Source organism: Neodiprion lecontei, chromosome 4 (assembly GCF_021901455.1).
Source record: "Neodiprion lecontei isolate iyNeoLeco1 chromosome 4, iyNeoLeco1.1, whole genome shotgun sequence".
NCBI lineage: Eukaryota > Metazoa > Arthropoda > Insecta > Hymenoptera > Diprionidae > Neodiprion > Neodiprion lecontei.
In genome coordinates, this window is record NC_060263.1 from 38,590,576 (window position 1) to 38,606,068 (window position 15,493).

The 15,493-nt window shown below is 34.2% G+C and overlaps 1 protein-coding gene across 4 annotated transcripts in view; it reads right to left on the reverse strand.

The window, feature by feature from the left end:
- The window catches only part of LOC107216537 (proteoglycan 4), a 67,010-nt gene that overhangs the window by 24,364 nt on the left and 27,153 nt on the right, over nt 1–15,493 (reverse strand). The window lies entirely within an intron of this gene.

Genomic DNA, 15,493 nt, shown 5'->3' on the forward strand with positions numbered 1-15,493 from the left:
TCATAAATGTAAATCATCTTTTATCTTTTAGATATAACGACGTGTCAGGTGATTTTGTATACGGTAGGTATGTACATGCATGTACACCGAAATAGCGAATTATGACCGTATAAATGCGTAGTATTCACCTTATTTCACAGATAATATTATCTGAGATGAACATCTTCGATCAATTTAAATCATCTTTTATCTTGTAGAGATAACGAAACGATACGTGGTTACGTATACGGTACATGAACGTCCACCAAACGAGTGAACGTGTAACTGCGCAGTGTGCGCCTTATTGCATAGACAGTATTATCTGAAGATGATCATTTTAAATGAAATTCCGTAATCTTTCATCTTATAGAGATAACGACATGACGATGATAGGAAACCCATCGAAGAAGTATTTTAATATGCAGAAAGTGCAGAAATATATTATATACAAAAGTCGAAATGCAGAAGGCTAAAATATTACGTCTATAGAATCGTCAGATCCGTTGATTCTTACGATTTTATAATCTTTCGGATTTCTGTATTTTTAACTTTTTGTACTTCGCTTTTTTCCTATCAATCCCTCAAATTTCCATATCCTAAAATTCGACGAGTTGGATTTTTCAATATTTGTAAATTTTATACATTTGTGACCCTTCTATTTCTGCATTTTTCGATAATTCCACATTGATTCGTACAAGTTTCGTGTTTTGATTATTTATATATTGACTTTTCTATTCCTCGACCTATCACATAGATCACCGCGTTGTTTGTAAATTTTACATTTCTATCTTTCCACCATCAATTCCCATCTCTTTTCATTGAACCAAGAAAATCAAGAGATCAAAGACTTGCGATGCGAATTTGCCAGAATCCACTCACGTATTTGAAACCGTTACCACAGATTGTACGGATAGATACAATTTTTTGCTCCAACATTTACAAACGATCTCCAGTCGATAAAAACAACCTCTAGGTACAATAATATAACAAAGCCGCAACGATGCGATGCTAGGCATGAAGAGAATAAAATCCCCTTGCGTTTTATTACAGAGATAGATAGATAGATGGATGGATACATAGATATATAGATACATAGATAGATAGATAGTTAGATAGATAGTTAGATAGATGGACACATAGATAGATAGACAGATAAAGAGATAGACAGATGGATGGATAGACAGATAGGTAAATAAACAGATAAATAGATAGGCAGATGGATGGATAGACAGATAGGTAGATAAACAGATAAATAGATAGACAGATGGATGGATAGATAGAAAGATAGATAGATAGACAGATGGATAGATAGACGGATGGATAGATAGATAGACAGATAGGTAGATAGACACATACATAGATAGACAGATAACTAGATAGACAGATGGATGGATGGATAGATAGACAGATGGATAGATAGATAGACAGATAGGTAGATAGACACATACATATATAGACAGATAAATAGATAGACAGATGGATGGATAGATAGAAAGATAGATAGATAGATAGACAGAGAGACGGATAGATAGACAGACAGATGGATATAGTTTATTTTATCCATGGCAATGTTGGACAAGCTTACTCGAGAGAGAGAGACGGTACAACGAGGAAAAAGAATTTATAATGAAAAAGAAGAAAAAGACTAAGACGAGGCAGCGAGAAGGATAATTCATTTGTCCTACGTGAGAACTGCCGTAGCCGCAGCTGACGTTACGTGCTGCGTGTAAATTCAAAGTCCTGCATGACTCCGAGTGAGCGCAGAGAGCCTATTTCTCCTTATTGTTAGACCAACCAAGCAATGGACATTCGCTTCGCGCCTATCTCACACGCGACGAGAATAATGTAATCATCTTCGACATTAAATTGCGGAGGCGCACATTTCTGATCACACCCAAGGGTTTCCGGCATCGAAGAGTGTTCGTTTTTCACCGACCACTAGTAACAAGGATTGTTGTTCATTTTTTTTTTTTTTTTTTTTTTTTCTTTCTTAATTTTTATCAAATTTCAATATCTGTTAGGTCGAAGTTTGCGACATTGATGAATCTTTAGAAAATGGTCGTAACTTTGCATCGATTGCGATTTTGAAAACTCGAATTTGTCAAAAGTTTTATTCTAAGATTGCAAAATAAATAACACCAAATTTTATAAAACATTAATATTCGTTACAGCTTTAACGTTGTTATAAATCCAACCTTGGCAAGATTTCTATCCGGACCAAGTTCATACGCGTAATAAACATATCGGTAAAATTTCGTTAGACTATAAATTAGCCAATAATATATACATATATAGGTTTAATAATTAACATTCGTCGGTTGACATGTTTTCTCGTAACATCGAAGCAGCCTGGGGCGTATTTTATGAAAGCAACGATTAAATTTCAAACTGTTTATACCAACGTTCAAAAAATCTTTATATATACATACATACATACATATATATATCGATATTAAAGTGCCAAATAATTAAATTTTCTCACGCTGCAGTATATATAACATTCTCCAAATAAATTGTCGGCAAATTTCCGCAGCGATTAGTTTTGGTCAGTTTATTCGTAACGCGTGTAGTAATATTGTACATGTATGTATATACCTGCAGGTGGCTCGAGCCTTGAAAAATGTCAAAGTGATTTACTCCGGAAGATTACGTGTATAATACATCTAACCATTTTTGGACATGCATTGCGCGACGGCTTTACCAATATGAGCTCGTTGAACTGCAACTTGAACGTCTCTTCTATACATATACATATACATATATATATACACACACATATTACACATATGTATATCACTCATATATGTAAACGCATGAATGAAAAAAAAAAAAAAACATCAGGTATCTGTTAGTTATTTAATCGAATAGTCGTAAATCCGATGTCTCAAATTTCAAGGAAAGTATGTAAATAAAATTAAGTGCGTATGATTAATTATGCTTCCTTTATTTTTGTTTATTTTTATTTTTATTTTCATTTTTTTTTTGTTTTTGTTTCCTATCTCTGATTAGCGCATCATACATCAGATTCCATCGTTAAAATATATACGATCTTCTGCAATAATTACCAGAGTTATACGGACTACATTTATACCTATAACACATGTATGTATATATACGTAATGTGTAATGTATTTCCTTAGTGTTTCTCAAGAATTTCCCAATTACATACACCGAGCATATATCGTGAGAGTGACGTGCAACAGCAGCAGCCAGTCTTACAACTTTCACAAAATTGTGAACCGGAATTGAAAAAGAAAAGGGGGAGAAATATACGTATATATGTATGTAGAGAAAGAGAGAGAGAGAGAGAGAGAGAAAAAAGAACAAAAAGCACTACTCGAAAATATAATCGTTTATTTTTTTTTTTTTTTTTTTTTAAATATTAAAATTTTTGTATCATTTGAATTTGATCGAGTATTTGCAAATGGAAAGGATATTTCCTGATTGAATTATATACATACAAGCATTTCATTGTTTCGTTATATCGTATCAACTTATTTATAATTCAATGTTTGTTTACACATTTATTTTATACGCGATTTCCGTCTCTGTATTTCGTCGGTTTGTTTTTTTTTTTACATTTCTCGCCACTGTCACACGCACCGTAATAATTATTCATTACCATGATGCGCCGCTCTCCCGGTGAACGATGCGAAAATTATCGGAGACCTCCGCAAGCCAACCAGTTTAAACATATAATCGACGTCGCATCGACGTTTTTGCAATATTCTTTTCGTAAACGACAATTAAGGCTGCTGCGGCAAGTATCCGATCGTTCTCACTTTCACCCTGGAGTGGAAATAACCGCGTCCGCAGTTCTCTTTGGGCATCGATTTCATACACAGCCAAGTACGTGCAACGATTTTCGGATGTTACTCAAGTACGATTCGTCGTGCGTCGCTTTGTAAAATGCGTTGAAGAAGAAGAATAAAAAAAAAAAAAATAAAAAATATATAGAAAGAATGGGTGAATTTACTGAAATAATTGATAAATTTTTCTCAAACGAGTGTTTCGATAAAAAAAAAAAAAAAAAAAAAAAAAAAAACCACGAAGGAAAAAATTCTCCAGCTGCATGCATGAACGGCAACAGCATGCGGGGTTCAAGGATGAAAAGATGGAACGATGATCGCTCTGGAATGCGGTTAAATCTATATACTCGTACCTTCTTCACTTATTCAGGGGCTGCGATATGAGGTTTGCCTGTGTTTAAAACGTACGTGCCCGTGTGTGTGTACAATATATAGAAAGTATATGCGGAGAAACAAACACATAGCGATCAGCCTGCACCATATTAAATATTTTAAGTACACCTGAAACAACTGGTACTGTGTATTTTTTATGATTCGCACCACCTGAAATTACGAGACATCGTCTCTGTGCATTACGCGTGACGAATGGTTAAAAAAAAAAAAAAAAAAAAAGAAAATAACACTCGCAATTAGTCTTATTATTAATTTGAGTATACTTGATAAGCTGCGCGTTCAGTTTCGATCCGGCATTCAAATCGATAATAATTAATTAATCGTTGTGTAAAGTACGTCGTGACGATGATCAATGGAATTCTTATTCTTATTCTTATTCTTATTGTCATTATCATCGAAAGTAGTAAGGAATTTAAACAAGATTTGGAGGTTGACTTGTTCCCATTTTACCCCGATTTCATTTTATCGCCAACTGTTGATACCGGAATCGGACAAATTGTAGGATGAGAGTGAAACCCAGGAGAGGAATTTTCGAAGAACTTGTAAAGTCACGCCCTTACCTTTAATGATGTTCAACCTTGTTGCGACAACCTTGCCCGAAGATATTTATTACATATATGTATATATATATAATGCGTATACTTGACAAATTTTACCAGTGTCTATAGACAGAAATAGATAATGAGAGAGAGAAATATTCGTAATGATGATATGTAAATAAACCAGCTCCTTCCGAGTTAAAAATAATCTATCCGAAATCTTTAAAAGAAATATTTCTTCCTCGTTTCGTTCGATTCCGAATCCTCGCCAAACTAATTTATGCATTTGACATTTGGTAAAAAATAAAAAAGAAGTATCGATATTCAGTCTCACTAATTAACTAGTAATGAGTAAAAAAAATTGTTCAATCATTTAATCGTACCAAATCCATAAGACACGATTATAATTTCCCGTAAGAAAAAAAAAAAATAAATTAATAAATAAAATATAGCGAGACAAATTATATAAGGCATGCCATTTAATTATTTGGTAAGATAAAATTTCATACACTGAGAGAATTTTTTAGTTCCGGTTACCGTTCAGTCCTTGACTATATTCATTTTTTTTTACCACAAAAGAAAAATATACTTCTAGGTAGAAAATGAAAATTAGTTTTCCAGCTGTTACCGGAAAGTCTGGTATCCGTTACTAAAAAACTTTAACGTTAACTTAGTTTAACTAAAAAAGTATAGTAAACCTCACAAACTGATTTCGCGTTGCAATTACCAAAAAAGGATCGCCGATATTGCAAAATGTTTACGCGTACCTCGTTTCTCGTAATTCCAACGATATTCAAACAGTTTTTTTAACGATACCTGGTTTACTCAATTTTTCTAGTTACTGTAACAAATGAAATTTTTACTAGGTGTATAATTCTTATCATTGCAGAGAAAAGACGAAATGAAATCTTGTATTTTAGGTGAAAAAAAAAAAAAAAAAAACAACAACAACAACGCAAACGAAAAAATCACATTGCTAATGTGCAGATAAGTTGAATCGGTATAAGCGTATAATTATTTGTCGCATGTGATAAACGATCTTGAAACCTGCTACTTTTCTCCTTCTTCTCTCGAACTGCGATATATGCCGCACGTCAATCCGACCGCCGCAGCAATGATTTGTATAATTGCACCAAACCTCAGCTGTAATCTAGCACGACGCTGTATGTATTTTATATTTTTCCTTCGCTTTGTGCGTTAAAAGAAAATTCAACTTCCGCCGTCAATTGGAATGCTCCAATTGCAGTTGCAGTTTTCTATTTTACCGTCGCGCGATGTCCGGCAATTTACAAATATTCGTAAGTATATTATACATTTTTTTTACAGGGTTTATGCAACTGATCTGTTTAAAGAAATTTTTGTACATTTTTTTTATCGATTCATTATCATTTTAATCGATTATTAATCAATTAGGCGGTTAATCCATTAATCTATCAATTGGTAAAACGATTAATCTTGATATGTATAAGCGTTAATTGGACACGGCGGGGTTGAAATTTGAAATTTGAAAAGTTCCGAATTTTTGCGCAAAGAAACTTATTGAAGTAAAGATACCAAACTTTGTCGAAGCTTCAAAGTTTCAAATTGTCCCAAACTTGAGGTTCAAAGTTCCGAAAGGACGAAAATGAGAAAATTTGAAAATCTGAAACATCGAAATTCTGAATGATCGAAGATTTTCAGTTCTTTGTACTTCCGGCTTGGTGAAATATCACCACTTTGATCTTTCGTTGTTTCGGATTTGCGATATTTTTACGTTCGGAATTCCAGTAATTCTGATTTTCGGTTTTACTGATTTTTTACACCCACTCGTCGATTAAACTACGCCGTGTGAGTTTATTTTAATTTTCGTCATTTTACTCTATGGAAACTTTGTTTTTCGGAATTTTGTTGTTTCTACAAAGTGTGATTTTTTTACATCAACTTTCGCCACCAAGTAATTCGAAATCAAGCGCTTTCGGAACTTTTCAAATTCGGATCTTCAACCCCGCCCCAATTGAATTGAAATGTGAAATAATTGCATTTTCACGCATATTGTAATTCATAAAGTCTTGTGATTAGTGATCGTGTAACGTTTGAGAAGATAATAAACTTCATATTTCACCCGAGCCGCACGTATCATCAATATCACAATAACAATATCTCATCGTAAGTAAGTTGTGCATGATCAAAGACAATTTCATATTCCACAATACGTTTACAATTGCAAATCATAATAATACCATTATCGTTAATATTTTTCTTTCGATTTTGAAATATTATACGCCGATGTTTGTATTCGTACCTTTATACATAATACGGAAATTAAGAGACACCTTGCCGATCAATTTCGTTCAATGATTTTAACGATCATTTCGATCAATCGACGCTGTTACAATTAGTTGCTGCTGGTCTGGATCTTTTTTTTTTTTTTTTTTTTTTTTTTTTTTTTAAATAAATTCTTCTCAAACTCGTACAACTACATATCGGTCATTTTTTTATTTTTTCAAACTCACATTTAATTCGATTTTTCTCAGCTTTTAAACAAAAAGTATACCCACTTTCACCTAGGTCTCAAAATTTTTGCTTTTCGCAACAAAGAATTCACGCGAATAGTTTTAAATCCAATCGATTAGAGCCTTTCATTAGAAAATTGAGTTTCCGACTTTTCGGAAGCAGTAAAAATCAAACCCGTGGTCCCAAAAATCCAAAACTCAGTGAAAGATGATTTTTTATTTTTTAAACTCTACAGCATAGTTAAAAGTGAAAAAAATCGTCGACGAGGGGTGTTAGACATAGGTCGGTTTGGGTTGGAATGCCTCGTATACAAACTACCTAAACTGTACACAAAATTCTCCCGCAATTTGGCATAAAATTTTTTACACCAAAATCGTGCATTCAGGACATTTCTTTGCTTGCTTTTAATTTCATTTTATGATCGTTGCCCGGATATTTTTCTTTGCGAATGATGAAAATGGTGGAAAAAAAAAATAATACGACCGTCGTGCAAGCGTATGGCTGGTGGATAAATAATTATACGTATATATGCGTACACGTGGGTTAATAATACGAACTCCATACTTTATTATTTTATATCGTACCCACCCACACGGAATTCCACAAGTAGGTTGCTACCGCGGAATGCACGCATGATCGACGACAAATCACCGCGTACAAAACAGGTGCGCGTGGTGTGTAATAAAATAGAAAAACGTGGAGGCTTTTACGCTGCTGCATCGTCTTACTTCAGTTGCAGGTAAGTAAGAAGTGACGTGCTTTAAGAATGTCCAAATATAATCGATTAAATCGTTCATTTTTTCCCCGATTAATCGAGTACAATCGGTTTTCGTTTTTTTTTTACTCCAATGAACGACGCAACGCAACCATCAATTTATGTTATTAGAGTATCGATTACTATCATTATCTTACTAAATAAGTAACTATCTGATGTGATAAATGAAGGATAAATGAATATTTTCACCTGAGATTGAAACATATTTTCAACGAAACTATAAATCATCAAAAAAACTTTTCCGCCACTAAGACTGTGTGTATTAAAATTTACGTAATTTTCGTTTCACGTGCATCGTTTCAAAAAAATACAAAACAATCGATTAATCGGTTAATTTTTACCGATTCAATCGAGTCGTGTTCGATTACACGTTTTTTTTATCCACCCGACTGTAGGAGACGCGCATCTTTGAGGTAATTTTAATTTTTTTATTTTACCCGATGTACAAAAACGTAAATGCACACTTCACGATACGTACACGCGTTATTTATTCCGATGAGAGTAATTTTCTTTTCTCGATTTCACTCGCTGATTTCTCACCGTATTAAGTTGACTCGTCACGTTGTTCTACTATCTCCGAGTCAAGGTGTACGGGCATACATTTATACATATACATATACATATATATATATATATATATACGTATATAAACGTGGCGATAAACGCAGTTCGTCAAGGAAAATTGGTTCGATGTCTTTCCATTTATGATTTAATTATATACAAATAGCGCACTTAAGGATCTACGGGGTGTAGAGGTTTTCAGGTTGAAAAAGTGTTGAAACAGAAACGTGAAGAAACATAGTTTTAAACGGTGTCAATGAAGCCCTGATTTGTCTACATCCTACTCTAAAAGTTTTAACAACGGAGGAGAAAATGTTAAGATATTGAAATTCAATTATAAACCTCTCGATATTTCTGTTGTTTTTCTGTGAAAAACCCTCTTAATTATACCTAATATAGGGATTAATTTAAATCGTTGAAGAGAAATTGGTATATTAATTCAAAGAGGTAAATATTTTTTATCTTTAAACAAAAACAAAAAAAAAAGTATTAAATTTTCACTCTAATCATCTTTCAATCGAGAAACATGGAGTCAAGTAAAAAACAAAAAAAAAATCGGCAGTCAATATTGGAATAGGAACGTTGAAAATTTAATTTAACAAAAATCAGACTTGTCTAATTATCCAATTTTCGTTTTCCCCTTTATGCGCAATCCTAATTACATCATTCGAGCTGTGAAAATTACGTTTTTATATATAACCTGCCTTCTAAACTGTGTTACCGTGTTAATTTTTTTTATTTCTTCTTTCTTTGTTGGTTTATTCTTGTCTTCTTTTGTTCGACAGTTGTATACGTCACGGAACAATATTGGCGATTAGGCGTACGCGCAATTGAACAATGTAAGAAATCTAACGATATGACAAATGGCGGAAGCAACACGACGTGAGCTAATCGCCTAGAAGAGAGTTGTTACAATTCGCTAGCTTCTGTTACACAGTCTAATCCAGGCTAGTTAACTGTAAAATCTAAGTCACGGCGGGAGTCAAGCACCTGTTTTATACAACTGCGTATGAGAAATATCACTTGTAATTGAAATCCGTGCGTATGTGTGCGTAATAAATAAACGCGATTTCTCGAAAATTTTAAACGATATTTGTCGAATTTTTAACAATCGCGTTAATTTTCTGTTACAACGTTACAAAACTCCCCTCCCCCAATAAAAATTCAATTTTGGAAAAAAGAAGCTTCCTCCTTGACAAGTGTGGAAGAGAATAACAAAAAAAAAAAAAAGAAAGAAAATCCGTATTATGCAACGGAAATATTTTTCGAGCAAATTTGAACACAAGCTGAGACGATGTCATCGACGGTTCGTCGCAGAGAAATGATTTTTTAATTACAATGTTCGAAAGTAATTAAAATCTCGTGTTATTTTTATACAATTATAATGTTCATGGGCTCATTTTACTCCTCTTGAAATTTTACATTTACGATAATACGGTTATCAAGCGGATATGGAATTGTTTACAACAATTCGTTACTCTGGAGATGAACTGTAGGCAATTGTAAGAAAGAAAAGAAAAAAAACATTCAGACCATCTTTGGAGATTTCTATGGTGAACGAAACAAGACAAAAAAACATTACAGTCGTAACAAAACAAAACAGAGTTTGAATTATTTTGAACATTTTAATAACTTTTTCTGAAATTGTTCATTATAGATTTTGTAATAATTTTGATATATCGAATTTTGCTCAGATTCATTTCAATAATATGATAAACATGTCGTCTAGTTCGCGTTGAAAATATAATCACTGGCGCAAATAACCTCGCCGGAGTTTTTTCGAAAGCTTTTTTTATCTTCTCATTTCTGATTCAGACTATTCAGCTCGTAATTCGTCCTTAATCTGTATAAGAAAGAAGAAGAAAAAAAAAAGAATTAAAAATAAAAAATACTCGAAACTCCACGACCGTATTTTCAACTTTCCGACTCGTTAATCAACATCCCGATGCGTGATCTAAATTCTCCATCACCCGCGGGTCTCGGCGCTAATCGTCATGGAATAGCACTTCTTTTTAATAATAACTGATATCGGCGCAGCTGTCGTCGCGCCGCTTACAATTAGTCTTGGATTACACAAGGCATATTACATTATTCCTATCTATGATACGAAAATGTATAAAATAAAATAACAACCGTATCGGCTTAACCCCCACCGTAAAGTCAGAAAATAGAGGGGGAGAATTAACCATTTCACAGTTTATTTTAAAACTTGAAATGATCATTGTTATTTCGTATACCCCCCCCCCCCCCCCCCCCAACCCCGAGTAAACAAGTTTCGGACAGAATCGTCGAGTTTTCATAGTTTTTTCTATTTTCCATCAACCATATTGGATCCACCATCTTGGATTTTTTTTTTTTTTTTTTAAAGCACTTACAGCCTCTTCAACTATTCGCTTCAGTTGATTATTACCTCATTTCGAGTTTCATTAACTTCAAACTGCTGTACCTACCGCAGGTAAGTTAGACGAATGTTCTCGTCCATGGACGCTGTAATGTTAGTTTGCCCGGCGTCGCCGCCAGATGGACACGCGCGTCACGTTCTCGTAGATCGAACCCCCGAGCGCTTTCTCACAGTAAAAGTAACTCTCCAGCGAGTACGTGAGTGCAATGTGTTGCGCGGATGATTTAGAAAATCGAGACACTCGCCTGCAAAGAAGATACGACGTGATAATCGATAAGCGACGTTGCCGATTACTTGGAAAAAAAAAAAATAAAATAAATCACCGAATACAAATTGTAATCATCATTCTTTCTTTTTTATCTAATTTATAGTCCTATTAAAAATAATTCGTTTCTAATAACAGGTCAACGATCATCGTACGGAATAATACAAAATCGTTCGGAACGATATTTCAACGCTGATGATGATCGTTCGTGGAGTGTTTTATGTAATTTCGCCCCCCTATGCTTTTAATATTGCAGTCGGTGTTCCGCGTACGTATTACAGCAACAATGCGATCGACGTTCATCGTCAGCGAAATTTGCCTCATTAATTCACAACGCGTTCGTGCTTTATATAATTATACGAAAAGAATTTGTGAAGAATGAAATAAAAAAATAAAACATTCGTATAATTTATTCAGTAGTATTCACCCATTTCGTTATTTACGGAACAAAAACGATAGTACAAGGTACATTTTTCAAACGAACAATTAAATTTCTATTGTTGTAAACTGTTCTACCGTAATATAATAATTTCCCAAATTTTTTTTACATAATATTCCACCGTGGAGAAAAAATTATATACTACAAGCAGCTCACTTCGTTTTGTTTCTTTTTTGTCTACGTCTAACTTGAAAATTTTGCAAACGCCGCATTAGATGCATATTTTCGTGACAAATTTCACATTGCAGAAAAAGATCGCAATATTAGATGGGAAAAATCGTCCACGGATCTTTTTCCGATAACCGACAGAAAACGACGATATAACACGTATGTTATAACAGAAAGCGAAAATAGACGTATGCGGTGAAAATCCAAAATTTGAAAACTCGACAAGCACCCGAGCCGTAACTGTTCCATGTGGCAATACGACATCGATAACGATGATAATGATAATGATAAGAAATAACGATAAAATTAACGACGCATCGATATTAATAACTCGAAACGATTACAAACCGAAGTATAAGGTAGAAGAGACGCCGATAACAACACAATTGCAAACCTGATGTATACATATAATGTGTAAGTATAACGTAGCATCATGACATAACAATTATTGTTCGTTCGTTCGATTGAAATATCTCATACATCCATGTATACATATTAACGTTATATAAGTCACAAACAAATAACAATGTGGCGGAATAAAAAAATGTAGTTTTAAATTTAGATTCAAGCTTTTCTTGCTACTTATAATTACAGGAATACTTTTTCACGTCAAAAATGCAAAGACAAAGACAATAAAAAAAAAAAAAGAAAAAGAAGGATCCTAAATTGTTAATACTTCAACACTGTACAATCTCCGAATAAAGTTTAGTTCCGAAGTGACGAGATTTTTCTTGAAAACGTAAAGTTATATCAATATTACAAACTTGAACCTCGTACGTTAGCCAAAAAAAAAAAAAAAAAAAAAAAAAAAAAAAAACAATGCTTTAATAATAATAGATTATTTTTTATACACACACGAATCAGAGATCACAGATAATTGCGTAATGGAAATGTCGGGTGTACCTGTGGTATGAAATATACAAGATCGTCCGACGTAATACGATCGAGCAAAAATCGCCTTCTCCGCTCTACGAGATCGGTATAATAAAATCGATCCCTGGGTGCTAGGTGCAGGATATTATACATAGATGTATAGATAGATATATATATATACAGTTTCGAATTAGCGTTCCGGACACGTAGGTGAGGCTTACACACGTCTGGCTACGATGCCTGCCTGTACAATATCATGCCTCCTTTTAAACCTTGTGCTCGATTGGTAAACCGAATAATAATATTAACCCTGCAGCAGATATACATGCAGGCAAAGCAGGTGGAATCGTTACCTGTATATAATACCTATAATCGCTATTTGCCGCTCAGCTTTTTGACATACATACATATAAATATATGCATACTTGTAATGCGTCAGATTATATGATAGTTATTACGGATCGTTAAATACGTAGGTCTATGTTACTGCGACGTCGATCGATCTATCGGCGGGTTAAAACGAATCAGATTTAAAACCGCGATTAAAACCGCGTGACGGCCTTTTATTTTATTGGTGAGTTAATTTGGGGATAATCTGAGTTATAACTTCAAATCGTCAAAGGAATCGTGTCAATCGTTGCTAATTACTCCACCTTGTAACAAATAACAATTTTAACATACGTTATTAGTAAATATACATAGATTTTATTACGTTTTGTTACATGCTGTATGTTACATGAGGTATTCCATGCCGACTGAGAGGACATTTTCCCTGACCCCCCCGCCAATTTGCTTCATTATTTTTTATACGATTCTACAACCTAAAAAAAGCACTCACTATTTTTTTCAGATTTTTCGTTCCAACCATTCTTTTTTAAAAAATGTTACAAACGTGACATATGTTTTGTATGCACGTACAAAATAATATTTAAAAAATACAAAAAATCAATTCTCCACTCTGAACTATGGCTCAAAATATTTGTTTTGGGACCTAGAAATTACGTTAATTTAAAAAAAAAAAAAAAAAAAAATGGAGTTTTTTTTTAAGGACCATAAAAGGGTTTGTAACATTTTTTAAAAAAGAATGGTTGGGACGAAAAATCTGAAAAAAATGGCGAGTGCGTTTTTTAGGTTGTAGAATCGTATAAAAAAATAATGAAGCAAATTGGCGGGGGTCAGGGAAAATGTCCTCTCAGTTGGCATGGAATACCTCATATATTTCTATACAGTATGACGATTGTATAATATCGCACAGGATCATCGCGTATATTATATACGCGTGGCAGAAATTTGTAATTGTCGAGAGACTGGGAGTTGAGCTGTCAATTACGCCGACTCGACGATGCTAATTTTCCTTATTAAAAATCATTCTTTATTGTATATTATGCATACATATGTATAAATAAATTAGCAGCTGGCTAGAGAATTGTGCAAAGATATTTATGTACCGTAATTGCTAACTCGGATATCGATGCGTCATTTTTTACCGATTCACATTGTACAACGATTTACATTGAACGGTGAAACGATGATGACACACGGAGGTTATGCGGGATCATTCAAAATATCGTTGGTTAATTTACGCGATGACAAGTTTACTTTACTTTTTTTAATTCACGTATACCTCGAAATTCACGAATCCCTAACGCGAGTTCTTAACCCTTTGAGTCACATATTAATGTGCTGAGTCAACTTTTACGAAAAGATATTATTCATTACATCTGAAATCAGATTTTGAAAATTCAAGATGGCGGATATGATCGACAAGAATTTCAAACTTAATTGAATCCGGTCAAAACACTATGCAGAAGTTTCGGGGTCGTTGTTTGGATCCGTCGATTCGTGATCAGCGACCCCAAAAACTCCTGGACAGAGTTTTTCTCCAGATTCGATCGAATTTGTAATATCCATCCGCCATATTGGATCCACCATTTTGAATTTTTTAAATGCGATTTCAGATTCGCAATCAACGACCCTAAAAACTTATAATTTATATAAAACATGTATACCGAGACAATCTCTTGAAATTTGAAAATCAACCGCGCATGCGCGAGTTTTATCGGCTGGCCAACCCGAGTTTCAGCTGTCAAACTCTTTCTGCCGGCGATGCGGTTGATACGAATTTTCGAGGTTAGAATCTCGAATAATCGAGGCAGCGACTCGGAAAGGTTTCGGAAGCGTTTGTTGTCGGGTCGGAAAGTCGATTCTTCAAAGAACGCACGGAATTCAACGCTTACGCTCTTTGAAAATTCAAACGTAGACATTTTGCGTAGGTTGGCCCGCCTGCGTCGCGGACAAAAATATCGCTGCGTGAAGATTTCGCCGACCAATGAGATTTAATTACTTGGCGCATGCGCGGTTCATTTTCAACCTTCAAGAGATTGTCCCGGTATGTGTAGATCGGTAACTATCTCGAAGCTGAATCATTCCTTCGATTGTTAAGATTTTTTTCAAGTAATTTGTTTCCAACAATAATAATTGAGGAAAAAAAAGGATATAAAATATGCGGTAAGCATACTCCTAACATTATGACGCAAAGAGTTAACTGCGAATCGGCATCTGTACACATACCTATATTACACTTACGTATGTGTGCATTCATTCTTCACCTCATGCGCGCGATGAGAATCTTCAATACGTCCTGTACAACTGCATGGTAAAATCGGAAATGAAAGTAAACGCACGAGATTTCACTTTACTAACGCGCTTCAATTCGCAAATCGATTCTTTTATTATTATCATTATATATGAATAGCGTGATTCTTCTGTGTGATTGAAATTTCACAAGGTTTTTACAT